This window comes from Eucalyptus grandis, chromosome 8 (genome assembly GCF_016545825.1).
Source record: "Eucalyptus grandis isolate ANBG69807.140 chromosome 8, ASM1654582v1, whole genome shotgun sequence".
In the NCBI taxonomy this organism is placed as follows: Eukaryota; Viridiplantae; Streptophyta; class Magnoliopsida; order Myrtales; family Myrtaceae; genus Eucalyptus; species Eucalyptus grandis.
This window is the reverse complement of record NC_052619.1, coordinates 53,590,287-53,610,490: the sequence shown is the minus strand read 5'-3', so window position 1 is coordinate 53,610,490 and position 20,204 is coordinate 53,590,287. Positions and strand designations below refer to the sequence as shown.

Here is a 20,204-nt window from a genome sequence, read left to right as displayed (position 1 = left end):
GTGGTTAAAGCCACTTCCAATTAATCATTACAAAGTTTACTTGCTGGAAAGTTTATGGGATTGTTGATATGCTTATGGTCTGGACATATAACCTTTTAAAGCACTTGAATATTTTATGTCATGTAATATTGAAGTGCTAATACATTTGAAGATAGATTATATATTGATCCTAAATATGCGTTTTGTGTGCTGTTTTTGTCTCTGTCTCTCTCTAATCAAAAGAAGCAGCTCCTTTTCAGTTGGACTGCAGAGCCAGATATGTTGTAGCCGGAGCCAATTCTAAGATGTCTAAATTATGGCTTTTCTCTCAGCTTTGTTGGACAGAGTGATCTAGGCACCTGTCTTACAACTGGTCCCAGAAATGGAACTCAAGCCAAATTCATATCCCATTGATTCTCATCTCCATGGCAAGTGGTGATTTTTTAGAGTTAAACTTTATCTTGGGAGTCTGATTATACAAACGATTGTGTGGCCTATGATATGATCTAGGTTGCATGAACTTTAGACTATACCTTTTCCCATAGTATTAGTAGCAAGTATAGCATCTTGTAGTAACACTTTTAAATGATTTAAAATTGTACCTTTTTTTTTCTCTGGTTTCTTGCTGAAAATTGTTTCAAGCCAATTGTGACGTCACGCCCATGCGTTGTGATCCTTTTTAAGATTTAGTTTCTCCTTTGCTGTTTATGACAGTAAGTTTTGTAGTTCAAGGGGCATTTTCACTACGAACCTGGAATGTTTATGTTATTAGCAGGATGTGACTCACCCCTCCAACATTCAAGTGCTTCTTGTGGAAGCAATTAATTGCGCCTCCGTTGTAGATTCACACCCAATCTCACTATTCCATATTATTAACACCTTTTTTTGGTGCTGAACGTGGGTTTGGTTTTGTTGTGTGTGGGGTTTGGTGATGGGAAAATATGGATGGGATCTTGATGGAGTTAATGCTAGACCTTCAACCCCTATGGAGAGAAAGGGCTACTCTATTGTTCGCCTTTGTATGTAAAATGTAATACGTGGTTATTGACGCAAAGTGTTTTTTCCCGTCTTGAAAGGGCCATTGTGTATTAATTTTCGAGTTATTTGGCTGTCTACTTATGTTGGTTATACTGCAAATTTACAGGTTGAGAACCATACTTATATGACATTTTAGCACACATTACATCTAATTGTTTACAGCATAACGAAGTCATCTCAAATGCAAAGTGAGGTTATCAACTTCGATATATGTGGAACAGCAATCAACAAGGATCTCTAAAATAATGAAAACAATGCAATCGAGATGCATACCTCCAGCTCAGAAACGTAATAAAACCAAGGAGAAACCATCCCTCGAGCATATAGCTGAAAAACCAAACGATGGAGCTGCCTTAATTTCAATGCCTTATCAGACTTACAGATGTCAACTCGTGGAAAGCTAATTTTAAAAAGTGCATGTGAGGCTTCTCTCTTTATATCTGTGAAAGAGATCGATTATAGAAAAGGGAAAACATCGGTCGTCGGATGAAATGACTTACCTCTATTCGTTTGAATTTTGCACACAGGAGAATGTTTGCGGTAGGGGTTCAAGAATCTTTTAAGAGATCCATATCCAAATTTGCGTCTAGATTTGCTGTCATCTCCCTCAAATTTGACCCCCTTCTCCGAGCAAAGCAAAGAAATTGCCTCTGCATTTAATTTCGAGCAACGCTTTATTGTAACTCTTCGCAGTCCCTTCAAGCTTGATAGATTAGGCAACTTAAGATTCACAGTCACAAATCCGCAATGAATCCAAAGATGGTGGGAGTTCGCCTTGAATCTCGACCAAATTACCACAATTCCATACTTAGATCAGGTAATATCTCCACCTGTTGAAGTTTCGAAAGCCACAATTCTCCTAGGTTTTCCAAACAATCAAGGCCTTGAATCTCTGAGATTGCACATTCACCGATGTTAATATATGATAATGTCTTCAAATTTGATAGATCCTCCATGGAACAACACGACTTGGAATCCCAACATGCCACGTGTCGGGCCAAGGAACGTGGAGAGACGATTCAAAATGTGAGATAGCATCCTCAGTCCTCTTCTTTTCTTCGTTTTGGAGGGGTGAAATGGCACGACAAGAAGATGTGTCCCTCAAGTCTATGGCAATCCAAACAGAGGGTTTTTTTTAGCATCTCTCGTAAGCAAATCATACACTTTCAATGATGTAGGAACTCATTTCCACTAGATACATATTGAAAGGTATCGTGCTAATCTCATGAATTAATGTGTTGTTGAATTCAAAGTGAGGCATACTAATCCGTGCTATGAAGTTCTGAGGTATTTTGCTCCAAAAAGAAGAAAACAAAGAAGGGGCTGTGTGAGTTGGCCTTAGTTAGCTAGTGCCAAAGGAACTAAATGTAAGGCCACCCAACTGTTTTATCCTTTGACTTAATTTGATCCAACAAATCTTAGGATGAAGTATATATTTGGATTCTTCTACTTAGGCTGCGTTTGGGAGTGGCCTTAAGAAGTCACTTTGAGCCCCTAAAGATCCTTGGGCCAATGTAGGGGTGTTTGAAAAAAAAAATTTGAACCCCCATTTGAAGAATGCCAGTCTTGTGAAGGCTAAAAGCCCAAGGTAGGTTGGGGGTTGCCTTGGACTTTCAACCTTCTCGGCATGCTGAGTTGAGGGAGTAAAATAAAAAAATAAAAATATTTCCAAATTATCCTCATTGGTTTTTCGTTTTTCCGGTTTTGTCCTCACTATTCATCATCTTATTCTTCTTCTCTGTGAGTAGTAGCCGACGAAGGGCAAGTAGTTGCCTGGCGGCGACCGTTGCCTAGACGACCGTCGTCGGGGGGAGGCGCGACCGTTCATTGGGGGTGGCGTGACCGCTGTGCCATTTGGGTCACGGCGAGGTCTGGGTCACCGCCTCGCCGCAACCTAGATCTAGGGAAGCAAGGTCGTGGGAGGACCTTGTCGCCCTCGATCCGGGTCGTGCGACCTTGTTGCCCCAGTTCGGGGTGGCGAGGTCGCGTGACCTCGTGACCCGGATCTAGGGTAGCGAGGTCCTCCCATGACCTTGCCGCCCCAGATCTGGGTCGCAACAGGGTCGCCAGAGGTTGCGGCAACGTTGTGCGACCTCGCCGCGACCCAAATCCGAGGGCGGCGAGATCCTCCCACAACCTTGCCGCCCAGATCTAGGTTGCGGCGGGGTTGCAGAGGTCGCCCGATCTCGGGCGGCCTTTGTCGGTGGTCTTCGGGGGTGGCTTGACCTCAGGTAGTCCTCCCCAGTTGTCTTTGGGGTTGCAGATGTCGGCCACCGGCAACAAATTTCGATCGCCGGCAGCCGCTGCCCTTGTCGGCCAATTTTCTTTATTTTTCTTTTGATAATTTTTTTTATCACAAAAAGTCCTTTGTAAATATAGTTTTTCCAAACACTATTTGCATTATGAAAAGCCTCTTTAATCCAAAGTTCTTTGCATTTTCCTAATAGCTTTTCCCAAAAGTCCAACCAAACACGGGAGAATTACCAAAAAAGTCCTAAACCTATTGTAATTGTGCAGATTCAGTCCTAAACTTTTTTTTTTTGCCAATTTAGTCATAAACATTTTATAGTTGTGCCAATTCAGTCCATCCGGCCAAAATTGGCCCGCCGGCGTTGACGTGGATGCCGGCCATCCAACGAACGCTGACGTGGCATTTTTTAAATATAATTTTTTTATTTTTTCGAATTTTTTAATTCTTTTTTTTTTTCCATCTTCTCCTTCCCCGGCCAGCCATTGGAGAGAGAGAGAGGTTGCTTCTTGAGAGAAACCGAGACAAACGAGAGGATGATGATTTCGGCCGAGGAGACCTTTGGGGGTGAGAAGCTGGTGAGAGTAGAACATTCTTCTTGCTTGCACCGCCTGGAACTTTCACAGAAGAGGGAAAGTTTGAAGGAAATACTGGGAGCTCTCACTGAGGGAAAGCAAAGGGGGCTCACTGGTTTTTTGGGGAATCGCAGAAGGCTGCATCAAAACGTTCTGGGGTTCTTTGGAAGCTCTCCTCACACAGAGACGGGTGGGGCATCTTTTCTTTCTTGGCTGAAACCATATCGCAAGGGCGAGAGAGAGGAACGCTTTGAGGAAGAGAGATTTCAGAGGGAGAAGGGGAGAGGCGAAAGGAAAGAAAGAGAGCGGGGGCTTTTCTTTTTCTGGGAGCGCCGCTCCTTCTCCTCAGATAGACTCGACCAAGCCACCTCGACCATCTCCATCCTTCTTCCCATCTCTCAGCACTCTCGGTGCGGCCGCCCCGAAGAACGTTCTCTCGGGTTCAATCCTCGGCCGTAAATCCTCCTCTCCGCCGGAAATCTTCCCCGCCGGCGTGCCATGTGGTTCAAGGCCACCTAGTCAGTTTGTCTCTGTGATTTGTAGTTCACTGGTGATTATATGCTTGCTAGAAAGCCAAGCATGGAAGAAATTAATCTCGTGTAAAGATTTTCCGTTGATTGTTGTGATTGCCAGAGTAAGCGTCCGGAGTTGGTGACCGTCGATTGGAGCAGGTGACCGCCGGTTGGTGTTGGTTCGGTGGCGATGTGTATGCTGGATACTACGCATATAGAGGTTGATTTGTCACCAAAAATTCTGGTTCGATTAAGTTGCAGAAGGAATAGAGATTCGGGGAAAAGATGGCGCAAGGTTGAAGAAGAAGGTGCAGGGAAAAAGACAAAACAAGGAAGAAGACAAAGGGGAAAGAATAAAAGAAATTAAGAAAATCATTTAAAAAGAATTAAAAAAATTCAAAAAAATATTTAAAAATTTGAAAAAAAAATATTAAAAATTGCCACGTCAGCGTTCACTGGATGGTTGGTGTCACGTTAGCGCCGGCCGGTTAATTTTGGCCGGATGGACTGAATTGACACAATTATAAAAGATTTAGGACTAAATCGGTCAAAATAAAAAGTTTAGGACTGAATTAGCACAATTGCAATAGGTTTAGGACTTTTTGGTAATTCTCCCAACCAAACACACCCTTAAAAATCTTGCAATTTTCACAACTTAAAAGTACCATAATATCGAGAGAAATACCAATAGAAAATATAGAGTATGAGCAATATTTTTATTTTATTTTCTAATTGTGAAGGAAAAATCAGAAATAAAAGTAATAGAGAATGTTTTTGTGTTTTCGAACAAGCCCTTTTAAAGGTGAACTCAAACTTTACCCTAACAATTTGACTAAGCTTTACAAATTAACTTAGCGTCATTAAGGAATGTAGAGTTTTGATTCTGGCTCGATAACCCATTTTAGGTCATGCTAGAAGAATTAATTTTCTCATGAAAGTCCTGTGAGAAATACTACCATGCTCTAGGAGCACCACGTTAGCATAAAGTCAAAGTAGTTGGAGAATGGAAAAATTCATTGAAATATGTTTCTTGGAAATAAGGTAAAAGTTCATGAATTCATGACTCTCGGTGCTTAATGATAGGTTGGCACTATTTTTTTATTAGATTTTGAACCATCTCCCGTACGATCTTCTTATCCCAATTCAATTATGCCCATTTAAGAATCCAACTCGAAATTCAGTAAGGATTTGATTCCTTTCGGATCTCAAGTATGCAACTTCTCTCTTTGAAATCACTTTTTCAAAGATAATTTCAAGTAAATAGATCACACCTCACTAGACCAAGTTGGTATAGCAAACCCATGCACGAATGCAATAGTTACATGACAAGCACCGATGCATCCATTTTCTCCACTTTACCTACAATAATTCAGATAAATAAATTCGATTATGCCAATTTAATTACCAGTCTAGTTACTAGATTAACCTATATCAAATATCCTCCTTTTAATCTTATTTTGACTTTATCTTCACTTGCTTATTGAAAACATTTCATTGAACCCAATTATCCAATACGATAAACACAAAAGCCTCTATATTATTTCATCATATTGCGTTTGGTCGATGAAAGTCACCAAAGACATATGGACCTTTGCTTTCTCTTGTTAACATGGACTCATTTCTCTAGGAAGAAAGACGTCCATATGCAAGCGAGGTTTTTTGGAGAAGATTTCTCATCAAACTTTCTTCCAACCAATGTTTTCCAGGGTTGTCCAGGGGTGCATGACAAACCAGAATTTCTATTCGAAACAATTTTTTATTCCAAACTGTTTTGGAATGAAACCGTTTGATAAACTTATTCCGTTTTTATATTTCGGAATAGATTTATATTCCGAAATAGGTTTGGAATAAATCGAAGTAAAAACTTTCTACTTCTCTATTTGAAAGAAATGAGAAATAAAAATTTCTCATTGTTTGTCAACCGGTCTTTCATTCGTTGCCGTTGACAAACCAAAATTTCTATTCCAGAAACAATTTTTTATTAGGGCGCACTTTCGGAATAAAAATCCGATTTGATAAACTTATTAGTTTTTCTATTTACGGAATAGATTTATATTCCGAAATAGGTTTGGAATAGAAATCGAAGTAAAAACTTTCTACTTCTCATTTAAACAGAAATGAGAAATAAAAATTTTCCTCATTGTTTGTCAAGGTCTTTCATTCGTTGCCGTTGACCATCGTCCATCGATCGCCGGCGCCGCCGCCGTCGGGATTGTCGATCCACCGGTCGCCGGCCGCCGATCGCCGGTCGGGATTGCCGATTACACGGCCGGGATTGCCAATCGCCGGTCCGCGGCCGTCGGCCGCCGGTCGGGATCGTCGGTCGCCGGCCCGCCGGCGCCGGCCGCGATCGCCCGGTCACCGACCGCCGCCACAGTCGAGATCACGGTCGCCGGCCACCGCGCATCGGTCATCGAAGCCGCCGTCCGTCACCGCCATTCGCCGAGTCCACCGTTGTTCGAAAATAAGAAATTTTGTGTCGTTATCAAACGAATTTCTATTTTAGAGTAGAAATTTTTTGTCATTATCAAACGGTTATTTTTGCTTAAAAACTCTTCAGAAATAGAAATAGAAAAATTTATTTACGTGCCTGGAAACTATTTACGGAACATAATGGTTTTCATGCACCCCAATTCTCCTTCAACAATTGCACTAGAGTTCCTCAGAATGATTAATTTCCCCCAAAGGCTCGATATAGTGAATTTTCCTTGAGTCAATTTAATTGTTCTCAATCTATCTAAGAGTGGAATTACATTGACTGAAAGGGGTAGAGCCATACGAAGGTGAGTTACTATGCTACTTGACATTTATTAGCCTCTGGTTTTATCAGATCGAACACACCAATAATTCACATGTTTCGTGTTTCACAGATAGCAAAGAAATTCAAAGTTCTAAGTCCAATCGGCTGCCGTTGCTTGAAAGGGACCCCTAATTTCTCTGCACATGCAAATTTAGGAGATTTTATCCTACAAGAATTTAGAAACTTGGGTGACAAATCGGTAAAATCTATTTGGTCAGTTAAAAGCGCTCAGTGAAAAAACTAAATGACATCTACAGGAGCTAATCTCCAACGATCTCCCCGATTGTCACGATTGCGCATGAAGGCAAACTTCCAGATCTCTCGAACCTGATTCAATTTTAAGAGGGTTGAGTGTTGGGCTTTTGCGGAGGTGCTCGACCTCCTGAGCTTCCGGAAGATCCGGTGGCCATGGCGGATTGGGTGGGAGGTTGATCATGCCGGCGCAAGACACCGGAGAGGCCTCTCACCGCACTGAAATCCCGACACATCCAGTATGGAATGGCGCAGGCGAACATCGAACCTCGTCCTCCTCCTCCTCCTCTGCCTCGCCATTCCAGTCGGTGTCGGCAGCTGCTGCCGCGGTGTCGTCCCCTGGCAGCGCGGGCGACGGCCTCGAGCTCCTTCTCGTTGATCGGCTCCGCTGAGCTGCGGCTACTCCTCCTCCTCCTCCTCAGACCCGTCGGACGGGGCATCGTCGGAAGACGCCTGCTGCTTTTAGGGTCTCGCCACGGCAATCGGCGGAGTTCGATGGATCGATCGGTCGAGGTTGTCACTGCTTGTTCTGGGAGAGAGAGGGTTTGCGCTTTTCGTATTTTTGTCGTGAATAGTTTTTCGCTTTTATTATAATTTTTTTATGGAGTGGCTTTTTTTTTTAATTTATTTTTGTTTTATGTGAGTGGTGCAAAAATTTTCCCGCCAGCTAGTGTGGGGGAATATTTTCGTTCCCCGCCGCGGGAATCGAAGCCAGCGTCGACTCACACGCAAGCTTCAGGATTTGGGATGGTCTCACTTGGCCTCGCCGCCTGAGTCACTATCCATAGTTGGTGTTATCATAGTAACTTTGAGCGTGTTTGGTAACGTTTTGTTCAAAATTGTTAGAGAACGAAGAAATAAAAACTATTTCTATTTAGAGCAACAGTTTTGAACAACAGCGTTGCAGAATGCTTGTATAAAATTTATGTTTCTAGAATAAAAAAAAGAATAGAAGCGCGTTTGGTAGCGCACATAATTTTGTTCTGGAATAGAAAAAAGAAACTCTGATTAATTTACGTTCTGGAATAGAATAAAACGCTAAACACGTTTGGTAATAGTAAAAATTTATTTTCCAAATTTTTCTCATGCGCTTTTTAAAAAAAAAAATGTAAACTTGGTATTGAATTCTCATTCTTATGAAATGCTCATCAATTTAATTTGATTCATGATGAGTGAAAACAAACACGCATAAAATATTATGCAAGATTACAGACCATGTGTTTCTTTCTTTATTGGCTTGGCTTCGGCCGCTGCCAGCCACGCGATCCTCCTCACGGACGTTCTGCCAATACCATGACGTTCCATAGACAAACACCTCTTCAGAGTTAAGAGTTGAGATACAAAAGAACCAGTCAAAAGTCAAATGTAGGAACATTTGTCCTTCTCCTCCTCAGGTCAAAGTCAAATCCCAGCCCCAGAAGCTGTAACCTTGACCGACCGCACCCTCGAGACCCTGGCACAACAATTCCCTGAGCTGTCGAAGTTTCGTTATGGAAGTCACATACCACCGCCAATCCAAGATCAATGCAATTTGACCATAAAACATTGCAACGGCACATAGCCAATTAAAAATAATCGAGGAGCATGGAACCTGAATGGCTCTGTTCCTTAACATGGAAGAAACATGTGGTCAAGGTCAAATGTTGGCAGAACAATCTGGTATTGCCATAAAAAAAATATAAAAAGCTACTGTGCTTTCCAGTCTCTTATGTTTTTATACAATCAGAACTTTCTGCATCAATGTTGGATGATCCAGAAAGACAGAAGACAGTCATCATCTGGGACTTCAGATTCCACTGTCACAACTATACCCAGACCAAAACTGGATTGAGAAGCCTGATGAGAAGCAAAACAGATGGTGCATGTTCCAACAGAGTTCAATCCAGTATTTGCAGTGCAATGTACTGACAAAGAGCAAAAAGAAAGAGCATAGAACAAGAACGGCCTAATTATACAAATGCTCAAACACCAAAATTTACCCAAAACACAGGTAAGACATGCCATATACCTTCCTCCAAGAGATTATTAGATCATGAACAAAACAGTAAAAGAAGCACAAAACCCAGTAAGGTTCTTCCCCTATGCTACATTCATATATATTTCTTTACAAAAGTCCGACCGTCGAGACCGCTCCCTCTACTCAGAACGGTTCACCCTCCCGATGTAATCGAGCCCCTCGGTGCGGCTCCGCACGATCCGATGGAAGACCTCTCGCACTTGCTTCTCCAATGGATCCAAGCCATCCTTCACAGCCTCAAACACCTCCGCCATGTCCTCTACTCTCTACCTCACCTCCTCTTCCTTCTCGACCGGCAGCGGGAATTGGGCCGAATCCACCAATTCGCTCATTATCCTCGCGCCCCTCTCAATTTGATGGATCTCCCGCAACAATCCGCACGCGTTCCTCCTCTCCCTCTTCTTCGATTCCTCCACGATCCTCTCGTGGAGCGACAGGATCGGCGCGACCCAGGCAAACTGCCTCGGATGGAGAAATGCACCTGCAGCCCGTGGTCCTGGCACGAGATCACCGCCACGAGGGCCCACGTCATGAAGAGGAGCACCGAGTTCATCATGAATACCGGCACAGCGAGGCCATTGGTGGCCATGATCTCGTTCCCCCTCGAGGCATACAAGTTGTTCCCGATCGCCTGAATCTGCCTGGCGGCGGACCATGATCTTGAGACGCTCCAGGAGAGCGACCTGAAATGGCCCAGCGAGTGGTGGTCCCGGGACACACTGCTGCAACCGAAGGAACGGTTCCGCTGTCACTATCTTATATTCTTAAAATACACGGAGGGCGCCTTGATATCGTACCAGTCCTCCTTCACGAACGGATCGACCCTGCACCCGCCAGACCAGACAAGAAAAAAGATCAAACCACAGCAGAACCAGCACCCTAAAACAGGAATCGATTTCCACAAAGTCGAGGCGGAATTGAGCACTCACGCCTTCTTCTTCCCACCCTTCTTCCCCTTCGAGATCCTCTTGTTCTTCCTGCATCCAAGAAAGAGAGAGAGGGGACAACGTCAGCCCATTTTCGGTGAGGAGACGAACAGGGTAAGGCCGCGACATGGGCAAGAGCGAGCAGAGCAGCGATGCTCGCTCAAGCGAGCAAAACACTGCTGCTCGCGATGCTCACTCAAGCGAGCGTCGTGAGCAGAGCAACAGATCTGGGCGAGCAACGCTCGCTCGGGGCTCGAGCGCGAAGGCTCGCTTGAGCGAGCGTCTCGCAGATATGGGCAAGCGCTGGCTCAAGCAAACCGTCACGCTCGAGGCTTGAGGAGCCATTGCCCAGATCTGCGAGGGGTGGTTCTCGTCAAAGCCCTTGTCAAACGGTGAAGGAGGAGCAACAGCTGGTGAGCGCAGAAACTTACCTCGAATCAGAAGCTTCAGCCGGTGAAGGAGCAGTAGCTGTCGGCGCCAGAGAGTCAGCTGAGTGGGAGGTGCCGGATTGCTCGACAGTGGTGAACCTGTGAGAGACGCCGGAAAAGGTAGAGTGTCGCTGCGCAGGGGACAAACGGAAAGGGGAGCGTCATTGCGCAGGGACGAACGGAAGTGTTTCGTTTTGTTCTTTTCGGCCCTTCAAGAAGTGTTTCTGGAACAGAAAAGTAACTTTTTTTTTCAATTTTGTTCCGAGAACAAAAAAACAGTTTTTGATTTTTTTGTTCCCGGGAACAAAAAAACAAAATTTCTGTTCATAAACAAAAAAAAAAGAACATTACCATGCAGCCCCTTTATGTCTGTTTGGATGCGTTTATTTTGAACCATAATTAGTCAATTTATATGTAAATGTAAGAATTTATTGTTATAAATTCTATCAACATGTTAGAAGTCTAAAAGTCATTTCAAATGAATTAGCAAATGCTAAAAATATCAATTGGTCGAAAGTTTGCTCACCATACAACTCCAATTTGTGAACTCGTGAAAGACTGTTGAGCCCCTTTATTATTGAGGTACCATGCTTGGGGGGTTGCAATTTTTTCATGTTCAAAATTTTCCTTTTAAAAGTGAATGAGTAAGGTACATGATAAAAAAAGAAAAGAAAAAAGAATGGTGTGTAAATTTGTTTTATGCTCATTAAAGTTTGACCTAAGTTAGATGATCAATTGATTTATCTATACTTTATACAAAGGAAAGGATTTGAAGATTGGTCCCTACAAATTTGATTGTTTTAATCTTCACAATAATTTTTCTCAAATCTCGATTTTTTCTTTAACTTCTACCAGTTGTTTTGTGTACTAATTTCTCTCTAGTTTTGTAACTGTTCCACTACCAATATAAATATGCGAGAGCCACCAAATATGGCCCATACCATTATTAATGTTCTTATTCATATCACTAGTGTGAACTAAATGCAAAATAAATAAATAAATAAATAAATAAAATAATTCACGCTCTTTGTGTTCTTATAATGTATATTTTGTGACTTTTTATTGAGGTTACAACCTCTTTCTACATCGCAAATAGCTAACAAAAAGTCATTTTTCTTTTGTTCTCAAGGTTGATGGACATTTTATTTTATTTCATATTATTTTACATGTAAAATATTTGATCCCGTGATTCCACGACTCATACATTCAATCGAGCAATAATGTGAGATGACAAGGCCATGACTTTTAAGGCAGTAATCAATTCTAATTGTATTCCGTTATAAGTTCGTATATTTTAGACAAAACGACTCAGCTCAAAATTTTACACACAAATTTATCTTAAAAAGTATAAATTATTGCATCTTTAACACAAGCATGCCAAGAGTATTCAAGAATTGTTACGTATAGCAAGTTGCCTTAAAATCAAGAGAAGTGGGTTCCATAATTCACGGTCAAACTCCCTCCCTAGTCATTGAAGTTTAAGTACATTCTTTTCAAATTTGAATAACTCGAATTATTAGATCAATTTGATATTGAATTCGAAAATATCTGACCGAAGTAGTACATGCATTTTCATATACTTCCACGAATATTAACATTAAATTTAGTGTATTTTTGGAAGGGTTAATACCCCGAAAAACCCCAAACCGGTACACCCGTGATAAATTTACCACAAACTATTTTTTTACCATAAAAAACCTCAAACTGGTACACTTGTGACAAGTTTACCCCGACTGACCATCAGAAAGTCTAAACTGGTACATTTATGACAAATTTACCTCAAACTAATCTATTCAACAGCAAAAAACCCCAAACTGGTAAATTTGTGACAAATATACCCTCCACTAAATTGAAATAATACCACAAAAAAATGACGAAAATTGTAAAGCGTGACAAACGGAGCGTAAAATTCCAAATTGATATACCCAGTCAATTGTCACGTGTCATTTAACTTAATAATTTGATAGTAAAATTTAATAAAAACTAACGGAGGGTAAATTTGTCACAAGTGTACCATTTTAGGGTAAATTTGTCAAATGTATACCGGTTTGGGGTTTTTGGTGGTAAAAAAAATAGGTTTTGAGTAAATTTGTCACAGGTGTACCAGTTTTTGATTTTTCAGGGTATTAACCCTTTTTGGAATTCTAGATGGAACCAAGCTTAGAGTGAAAGTGCTCACGTGGAGACGTCAAAGGGGAGCTCCAAAGGAGAGAGAGAGAGAGAGAGAGAGAGAGAGAGAGAGAGAGAGAACCCCCAAATTTGTTCAAAAGCAGAATATTTAAACCGAGAAGCACGTCTCATTTTACCGGGGCTAAAATACAACCGAAGAAATCACCGTGCTGTCTTTCTCGACGTCCCGATTTTCAGCGAAACTTCCTTTAGTACCCTCACGCAAACGCTAGAATCACCGGATGGCACACCGAATATGCCTGCGAACAAAAAAAGATCCCGAGGGTAAATCAGGAAAGATCGCAAAGAGTATGGAGCGGGAACAAGGGGTGGTTGAGGGCAATGGTTGTTCTGACATGCTTGACTACTGCGAGTGGGGCAAGAGGTAATTGCAGTTTGCGCTCACCTGATCAGTTGCTGCTCTTATCCTCCGAATCAATTCCATTGGGAGTTTTGATTGTGAGAAGGTGCAAGTAGACAACCATAGCTAAGTGCGTCGGTTTTGAGCTTGGACAGTGAGATTTGTATTGTGAATTTGGCGGAGTAGGCATTTCAGGGTTGGGGGAAATCGTAGACCGTGTTGTGGAGCTGTAGTGTCTAATTTAATGGGGCAAAACATAACTGAATGATCCCTTTGGTGTACAATTTGAATGTTTTCGGAGTATATAACTGACGAGCGTTCTGTTGTATATGGTAGGTTTTGTTGAGTAATGGACTGTTGGACTGTTGCCTATAGGTTTTCGTGGAGTAGCTTTATGGGAAAGTGGAGCCCTATGTTGTTCACTCATTCCCCTTCTTCGCACTACATTATGTATATAGTTCTTTCGGTTCACGTACTGCAAAAATATATACTGAATATTGTTTGAGTTGGTGTTTCCTTAAAAGTGTTCCCCTTACTTGATTTGTCAAAACAGCTTGCTAGAGGCATAAGAAACTTGATTCCTTGCTTGTGATTGAATAAGCTTATGACCACATTTCAATCTGAAATTTTATCTACTGGTAAATGCAGAACCTAAAGTGAGGTCCAGGGCTCATAAAGCTGTTTACAATCACATTCTTGCCACGATACTGGTGGAGTATGCATCTGTTGTAAGTGCTCTATATAAAGATTTTCGCACTTACCTAGAGCTTGTTGTTGTTACTCATCAGGTTTCACCATTTCAATACGATAAAATTGTAATTTAATGCAAAGCTTTTTATTGCAGGTTTACATGTCAGATTTGACAGAACTTTCTAGTTGGACATGTCCTGGATGTGATGGAAAGACCAAGGCAATTTGACTACTTTTTAATATAGAATTATTGCTAAGTTTGCGTGAAGAATGGATCTTTAGTATTAAATACACAATTCTTAAGATGAGAGTTTGTGGGCATATGCTCCCTCGTCTTATGAGCTTTTGAACTGGTTAAATGCCTTTTTGATGTGAAAGCAGGGGTTCGAAGTCATGGAACTGATAGTTGATGTTTAGCACTGCTCACAGGTATATAAATCGTTTTACAGTGGCCTATCAATTTGGATGCTTGTGATGCCTCTATGTTTGAATTGCATCTAATGGTTTGTCTCCATTTCTAAACTATTTTATATATAAAAGCATATGTTGGGGGTGGCCAAGGACCTTAATGCTATGGTTATGGCTTTCAGAGGTATCCAAGAACATAGGTATGCATGTTAACTTTTGCAATTCCTCCTCTTACAATTGACATGCAAAGGATTTGATGAAAATTTAAGCTAAGAAGAGCAGCCTCAGTGAATGCGTACACAAGGCATATGGGACTGCTATCCACATGAATAGAAAACGGGTGAATCATTTCCACCAAGACACGGAAGTTACTTTCTTGTAATTTCAGATGGAGTCATGAGGAGATGCCCTGTTAATCCTCCAAGGCCCAAATAACCCAATTTTCTCCCATGAACAATTTGTGTCAATGGATTCGTTCGATCCTCACATACTTCACTAATTTTGTTCTGTGAAAAATTCCGTCACGTTTCTTTATTATTTGAGCTTTTCAGTTAGTGCATACTTTTATTTATGTCTATAGCATACAAAATTAGGTTGAAGATCTCTATTTGAAACAACTTGACATAAATTACCCCAGCATGCCTGGTGCCATGGTGAGTTGTAGAGATGACAAGCCTCTTGCAACCTGTGGATACTTCTGATTTGGATTGAGTTGCAGTCTTACTCTATTGATTGTTGCTTAGGTTCATCATGGATTTTATTTTGCTTATAACAATACAACAATTAGACCTGGTATTTTGGATGCTGTTATAAGAGCCAAGGATTTACATGTAGACATCACTGTCATGGTGACAGGGCATTCTATGGGAGGGGCTATGGCATCCTTTGCGGACTCGATCTTGTGGTAAGATAAATTGAAAAACTGTTATGCCTGGGACTTGTGAATTTTATTGGTTTCTTTTCTATTGTGTTCTTCCAACTGTTCAGTTTTGGTCTGTTAGGAGTTATCTGGAATTCTCTGTCAACTCTACCTTGAAGTGTCTAGACTCTTTACGTGGATCTTGAACTTTCTATGGCTCTCATATTTGTATTTACAATTGGTCATACATAGCATCTTGTTTTCTTATGTTTTTGTTAGATAAACCGATAGACAAAACACTAGCAAAATGGGGTGCACACAGACCTTATGTGAATCACCAATTATCAAAGTATCTAGTTATGTGAATTGAGTCGTACATGTTAAGCTTTGGAGCTTCGAGTTGGTTGAATACTTAAATGTAGTGGGTAAAGACATCCGACTATTCATTACAAAGTTCACTTGCTGGAAACTTTATGGGATTGTTGATATGTTTATGGTTTGGACATATAACTTTTTTAGGCACTTGAAGCTCAAATTTTATGTCATGTAATCTTAAAGTGCTATTGCATTTTAAAATAGATTACATATCGATCCTAAATTTGTGTTTTGTGTGCTATTGCTGTTTGTCTCTCCCTAATCAAATGAAGCAGCTCCTCTTTAGTCGGACTACTGGGCCAGATATGTTGTAGGCTGGAGCCAATTCTAAGATGTCTAGATTATGCTTTTTGTCTCAACTTTGTTAAATAGAGTGGTCCAGTGTACTTTTCTAGGCACCTGCTGCGGAACTAGTACCAAAAATGGTACCCACCCCAAAGTCGTGTCTCATTGTTCTCTCTCCATGACAAGTGGTTATTTTTTGAAAGTCAAACATTCATGTGGCCTATGACAGGATCATAGGTTGCATAAACTTTAGACTATACTTTTTCTTGAAGTACTAGTAGTAAGCATAACATCTTGTCCTAACACAAATGATTTTAAAAATTTACTTTTGTTTTCTGGTTTCTTGCTGAAAGCTGTTCTTAGCCGAAGTATCTAGTTATGTGAATTGAGTCGTACATGTTAAGCTTTGGAGCTTTGAGTTGGTTGAATACTTAAATGTAGTGGGTAAAGACATCCAACTATTCATTACAAAGTTCACTTGCTGGAAACTTTAAGGGATTGTTGATATGTTTATGGTCTGGACATATAACTTTTTTAGGCACTTGAAGCTCAAATTTTATGTCATGTAATCTTAAAGTGCTATTGCATTTTAAAATATATTACATATCGATCCTAAATTTGTGTTTTGCGTGCTGTTGCTGTCTGTTTCTCCCTAATCAAATGAAGCAGCTCCTCTTCAGTCGGACTACTGGGCCAGATACGTTGTAGGCCAGAGCCAGTTCTAAGATGTTTAAAATTGTGCTTTTGGTCTTAGCTTTGTTTAACAGAGTGGTGTAGTGTACTTTTCTAGGCACTTATTGTGGAACTGGTACCAGAAACGGTACCCACCCCAAAGTCACATCCCATCGTTCTCTCTCCATGACAAGTGGTCATTTTTTGAGAGTCAAACATTCCTGTGGCCTATGATAGGACCATAGGTTGCGTAAAGTTTAGCCTATACTTTTTCTCAAAGTACTAGTAGCAAGCATAACATCATGTCTTAACATAAATGATTTTAAAATTTTACTTTTGTTTTCTGGTTTCTTGCTGAAAACTGTTCTTAGCCGATTATGACATCATACCCATGCATTGTGGCCCCCTTTTCTTTTTTTTTTAGTTTCTCCTTTGTTATTGACAGTAAGTTTTGGAGTTCAAGGGGCATTTTCACTATGGACCTGGATTTTTTGTTTTTTTATGCCATTAGCAAGATGTGACTCATGCCACCAACAACCAATTGCCTCTTGTGGCAGCATGTAAATGCGCCTCGATTGTGAATTCACCCCAATCCTACTATTCCATATTGTTAACATCTTTTCTTGAAGCTGAGGGTGGGGTTGGTTTTATTATGGGTGTGGGGTTTGGTGTTGGGAAAATTGTGGATGGGAACTTGACAGAGTAATGCTAGACCTTCAAACCTCATGGAGAGAAAGGGCTGTTTTATTGTTCACCAATGTATGCGAAATGTGACATATGGCTTTTGATGCACATTGTTTTTTTCTTTTTTTTCGCCCGTCCGTCTTGATAGGGCCATTCAAGTTATTTGGCTGTCTAATTATGTGTGCTGAAGCTGTTTTTTTTCCAGACCAGTATTCGCCTAATCTACTTATATAACTGGGGACACTTCATTTCCAGGTCAATCATGAAGCACGGAATGTTCACGTTTTAACATTTGGGCAACCTTGTATTGGCAATGCAATGTTTGCATCTTACTACAGTGACCGTGTGCCAAATACAATACATATTACTAATGGACATGATGCTGTGCCTCATTTGCCTTCGTACTATTCTCGGTTCCCACAGAAGACTTACCGTCACTTCCCTAAAGAGGTTAGGCTTTGATCTTGATGGAATATCATCTAAATTATGGAGAATTGTCGCTGACTGACTTGGACGTTTGCTTTGCTTATCTTCCAACCTATCTTACCAAGTCTCACTTATTCCGACAATGTATGTACTCTCTTTTTTCAGCATATAAAAAATAACTCTTTTGTTTTTCATCTTCTTAGCAAAGCAGGGTAGTTCGTAGTGCTCACGATTTTTCAGAAAAATTTGAGTAACTCTTATTCCTGCAAGAGCCATCATGAGGTTTTTTTCATACTGATTCCAAAGCTTAAGACGCGTAATAATATTTGCTATATACCTTCTCTCTCTCTTTCCTGATGGTTGATAACCTACTCTTAACTGAGTTTAAGCTCTGTGCAATTATATGCATTTTATTTATTGTATGTCTACTAATTGTTATAATTATTGGCGACTAGCTCAATGACAACTACTGATAAACATATTGATGCGAGATAATGTGAAAATGATTTGATTCCACCTGCTTCTCTGGTGAGTACTCATAATCATTTCTATGTCAGTGTTCACATGTAATTGGAATGTTCCCTCTTTGCAGGTATGGCCGTATTATATAGGATTTGGTAGTCTGGTTTATCAAGTTGAGAAAGTTTGTGATAGCTCTGGAGAAGATTCATCATGTAGCAGGTAATGAGGTAGTTTCATTCGTGGCTACTTGTTCAAGCAATTAGTCTGTGGATTTGTTATGCTATATACGCAATAAGTCCTGACAGACTAGCTATTTCTAGAGAATGTCAGTCCTTTGTTACCAGGAACACGTGGACAACTGATGAGAGTGCACCTCTGCAGATCGATAATTGGTAATGGCATTGCGGACCATTTAGTCTACTATGGCGTGGGATTAATGGCTAAGACATGGGATCGTGCAAAATCGTCATGGACGCATGATTGAAGGAATACAGAGGTGAAGATGTCAAAGGAAATCTTATGCTTTTTAGGAATCCTTCTGCTTCTACATTGAGGCTGCCTTCAGACTCCGATGCCAAGAGCAACTTTTAAAATGCTCTTGGGTCAGCACCTGGTTTCTTAAAGATCATCGGGGGCCTCTGTGATGACGGTCACGAAATGCATTCCATCGATCTGTTGTCCATATCCATCACCAGATGCATAAGAGCTCTACTCAAATTCACTCTTGAGTGTAAACAGCACAAAGTTAAATGTGTTATCCCTGTAAATACAATTCTATGATTTCTATTGAATGAATGTGATCACAAGTTTGACCGTTAGTCTAATCTTGGGCCCGTGGCTTTTTCATTAGACTTGATAAAACCTAATAAGAATGTGTGGACGCTGAGCTAAGGTATTTATAGTTGATACGCACAGTCTGTGACACTACCTTCTGCTATAGGCACATTGTCACAAAACACTTCTTGGCACAAATAACCGTTTCGCTTGTCTCTTTTTTTATTTTATTTTATTTATTTATTTTGGGTTAATACCTAAAAAACCCCAAACTGGTATACGTGTGGAAAATTTACCCTAAACTAATTTTTGATCATGAAAAATCCCAAACTAGTACACTCGTGACAAATTTATCCCGATTAACCATAAAAAAATCATAAACTGGTATATTTATGACAAATTTACCCCAAATTAATTTAATCTACCACCAAAAATCCCAAATTGATACATTTGTAACAAATATACTCCATGTTAAATTGGATTAATATCACAATAAAATCACAAAAATTATAAACTGTGACAAATGGAGAATAAAATCCCAAATTGGTATACTAGTTAGCCTGTCACATGGTATTTAATTTAATAATTTGACTGTAAAATTTAACGGAAACTAACAGAGAGTAAATTTGTCACAAGTGTACCAGTTTAGGGTAAAGTTGTCAAATGTGTACTAGTTTAGGGTTTTCAGTGGTCAAAAAATTAGTTTGGGCTAAATTTGTTGTATTTAATTTAATGATTTTACAGTAAAATTTAATAGGACTAACATATGGTAAATTTATCATAAGTATACCGGTTGGGGTAAATTTGTCAAATGTATACTAGTTTAGGGTTTTTGGTGGTCAAAAATTAGTTTGAAATAAATTTGTCACAGATGTAGTAGTTTGGTATTTTTAGGGTATTAACCCCTTAATTTTTATTTTTTCCTCTTCAACAATTTGCATTCCTAACAAGATAATGCCACAATTTTCAAGAAGGCTATAAGTTTCACAAGGTTATAAGTTCTAAGTGCATTCACATTATAAATTGTTTGTCAATTTTAGACAAATTGACTTGACTCAAAATACTATAAGTGCATTTAACTAAAAAGGAAAAAAAAAAAAAATTGCATCCAAGTCAACATAAGTATTTAGAGAGCATTCAAGAATTCATACCTAATGGCAAATTATAATTTGCAATTAAACTCAATTCATGAGTCACTAAAGTTTGGTTACATTCTTTTGAAGTTTGAATGATCTAAATTATTAGATCGATTTGAGTTTGAATT

At 40.2% G+C, this 20,204-nt stretch overlaps 2 pseudogenes; one reads left to right on the top strand and one right to left on the bottom strand.

Annotated features, from left to right (window-relative positions):
• Positions 1-9,316: 9,316 nt before the first annotated feature.
• On the bottom strand, positions 9,317-10,148 carry LOC120287349 (annotated as a pseudogene).
• Positions 10,149-13,286: 3,138 nt separating this feature from the next.
• Positions 13,287-18,936, top strand: LOC104417473 (annotated as a pseudogene).
• The last annotated feature ends 1,268 nt before the right edge of the window (positions 18,937-20,204 follow it).